The following is a 3878-nucleotide window of genomic DNA, read 5'->3' as shown; positions in this document are numbered from 1 at the left end:
GTGTCCATCAACAGATGACTGGATAAAGAAGATGTGGTATATTTATCTATCATGGAATATTACTCAGCCATAAGAAGAATGACGTTCTGGCATTTGCAATAACATGGATGGACCTATTATGCTAAGTGAAATAAGTCAGAGAAAGAAAAATATTCTATGTTATCATTTATTTGTGGAATCTAAACAATAAATGTATATAGCAAAACAGAAACAGACTCACAGATACAGAGAACAAACAAGTGGTTATCCAGGGAAAGAGAAGGGAGGAGGGGCAAGATGGGGTATGGGATCAAGAGGTCAAATACTATGTATAAAATAAATAAGCAACAAGAATATACTGTACAGCACAGGGAAACATAGACATTATTTTGTAATAACTTTAAATGCAGTGTAACCTATAAAAAACTGAATTATTCTATCTTATACAACTGAAATTAATACAATACGGTAAGTCAAATCTACTTCAATAAAAATATTTAAGTAAGAAAAGTAATATTTTGCCAACCAAAAATAGTCATCAGTAACAATGATTGAATAGTGTTCTAAGTATCTCTTTATATGTATATATTTATTTACTTTTTACTTTTTCATACTCGTTTTCATGATAGGTTATTACATGTATTTTATACATAGCATTTGCCCTCTTGATCCTACTAATACAACTGATTTTTGTGTATTGACCATGGATCCTACAGTCTTGATAAACTTATTTATTTGCTCCAAATTCCTTTTCTGTAGAATCTTTAGAGTTTTCTACATAGATGGTCGTGCCATCTGTAAATATTGTTTCACACTTCCTTTCCAATCTGGCTACAGTTTTATCCTTGTCTTTCAACGCTGGCTGTCACATCCAGTAAAGTCCTATACAGAAATCATAACGGGGGCATCCTTGTGTGTTTCATTATTTTAGGGAGAAAGCATCCAGCCTTTAGTTAACTATAGGTTTTTTTGTTGGTGCTCTTTATTAACTTGTTAGTTTGCTGTAAGGTTTTATCATGATGGATATTAAATGTTATAAGATCTTTTCTCTGCATTTACTGGGATGTTTCTGTGGGTTTTGTTTTTTATTCTGTCGATATAGTGAAGCGTATCAACTGAGATTTAAATGGCAAATGTTGAACTTGGTCACGATATGTTGAACTTTTAAAAATTGAATTTTTGCATTCAATTTGATAACTTTTTATTTTTTAATATTTTTTTAAATTGAAGTCCAGTTAGTTTACAATGTTGTGTCAGTTTCTGGTGTACAGCATAATGTTTCAGTCATACGTGGACATACATATATTTGTTTTCATACTCCTTACTCTGATAATTTTTTAAAAGGATAATTGCACCTATATTTATAAGAGACATTGGTCTATGCTTTTGACTTTTTAAAAAAAATGTCTTTATTGGGTTTTGTTCTTAAAGTAATCTTAGCTACACAAAATTAGTTGAGAAACGTTATTGTCTGTTTTCAATAAAATTATGTATTACTCATTTCCTCATTTGAATTCAGGGATCAGCAAACTTTCGTAACAATATAGACAATACATAAATGCGTAGGCATGGCTATGTTCCTATAAAACTTCATTTACGGATGGTGAAATCTGAATCACATGTAATGTTCACATGGCAGGAAATACTATTCTTCTTTTGACTTTTTACCCCCTGCTATTGAAAACTGTTAATAACCCTTCTTTGCTCCAGGGCTGTATAAAAACAATTGATGGGCTGGATTTGGCCCACGGGTCATAGTCTGCCAAATCATGCACTGGCCCATGAACCCATTCTGAGTCTGGGGTTCTCTTACAGGAAAGTTTTTAGCTTCACATTCAATGAGATAAACAGCTGTCACAAACAGATTTAGAACCATTCAGGTTACCTATTCATTTTTAGTAAGATTTACTACTTCGTATCTTTCAAGAAATAGGATTTTAAAAATGTTATTAGTTGTTATTGTTTTTAACTAAATCCTTGTCATAACATTTTAAAATATGTCCATTTTTTCAGCACTGGCTTCTCCTGGCTTTGTTAATAAAATAAATATTCTAAATAATGTTCTTTAACATCATCCCACTTATTGAATCAAAACTTTAGTGATTTGATTTGTGTGTATTTCAGTTCACACGGGAAGGGAGCATGATGTGAGGCAAGACCACTAGGCATGGAGCCCAGAGGCTGAACTTTTAGTTCTAGAAGCTAGGTGACCTTAAGCAAGTCATCACTTTGCATGGACCTGTGTATCCTCCCACAAAATATGCGGACATCAGACAAAGTGGTCCCCAAGGTCTTCATCAGCTCTGAAGTCTATGTTGTAGCTTCTGTGCATCTCCATTAATGTATGTGGGAACCAAACAAGTATGACGGCAGAAGTAACACCTGCCCTGCAGGTTGCTGAGGGGATTAGATGAGCTCGCAGCACAGGTGGACGGGCCCAGCCCTTGGTAACCACTGTGTTATCCCCCCCCGCCACCCAGTATCCATTCAGTACTTCATTAACCAAGTCTTGTTTGATTCCTTTATTTCTTCCATCATCACTTTACCCATTGGTAAATGAGGAGCTTAGATTAAGCAAGTGATATTCAATGTGTCCTTACCAAAATCTGCTTTGATTTTGTGTGTGGTGGGGGGAGGAAGTGATTAGGTTTATTTGTTTTTAGAGAAGGTACAGGTCATTGAACCCAGGACCTTATGTATGCTAAGCACGCACTCTACCACTTAAGCTATACCCTCCCCCTGATTTTTGAATTTGTATTTTGAAAGTGTCTATATGTCCAAATGCCTTTATTAAATAATAATTACATTACCTTCCAACTTTAAAATAATTACTGACCTGCATGAATATGTAAATCTTTTACTCTGGTTCTCACAGATCTGCTAAGACCAGAATGCTCAGGGGCTTTGGGGACAAAGTCTGAGGTAGGGCTGGTCATGCCCACAGGTGTCCCCTGATAGCTGGCCATCAGGGGTGAGCTGTTTCCTGAACTCCAAGAGTAAGGGTGGTGGGAACGGTTATATCTCCACTAAAAATTTATCCATGGTTGTTTTAAAATAAATTATATTTTCCAGTTGAAATGTGCAGACTGCAAATTGATGCCAATTATTATAACTTTTGATTTTTCTAATGATAAAAAGTAAATCCTGCTTTGTGGAGAAGTGCAACAATAAAAACTCCACTCAGGAAACCTGCAGTGCTCAGGCAGGTAAGCTAAATACAGGAAGCAAGGGGGTCTTCAGTGGGAAAGTGGATGGATGGCTTGAAAGGGAAAACCTGGGCAAATGAAAATGTTTAAAGTCACATTTAGTTTCTGGCTGTCATTTTGTAATCTTTCAGTTAAAACAAATTTTTTTCAGTCACAGACAACCACTGTTAAAAATTTAATGTGTGTCCTTTCATTATTTATATACATGAATTTTATGTTTATGTGTTTAATTTTTTAGCAAAAATTATACCTAGATCAACAATTGTTATCTTTGTTCACATCATGTACCATGCACATTTATTCATGTCATTAAATAATCTTTAAACACATGATGTTAATGGCTGCACCATTTTTTAACACATGCCTTTAATGATTTCCTCTTTTTTTACTGAAGTGTAGGCAATTTACAATGTGTTAATTTCTGGTGTACAGCATAGTGATTCAGTTATACATATATATTCCTTTTCATATCATTTTACATTACAGGATATTACAAGGTACTGAATATAGTTCCCTGTGCTGTACAGAAGGACCCTGTTTGATTTCTTCTTTTCTGGGCATTCAGATTGTTCCCCTCAAAATGTGTTGAAATGTCTGAATATAGGTCTGAACAAAGGCTTCAAGGGGACTTGGTTCCAAAACTATTCTCCCTGTCCTTTCCCACTCAGATCTGTGTGGACCCTTGAAGGGCCA

The sequence above is a fragment of the Camelus bactrianus genome, chromosome 23, assembly GCF_048773025.1.
Source record: "Camelus bactrianus isolate YW-2024 breed Bactrian camel chromosome 23, ASM4877302v1, whole genome shotgun sequence".
NCBI classification, from domain to species: Eukaryota; Metazoa; Chordata; class Mammalia; order Artiodactyla; family Camelidae; genus Camelus; species Camelus bactrianus.
Note: the sequence above shows the minus strand (reverse complement) of the source record.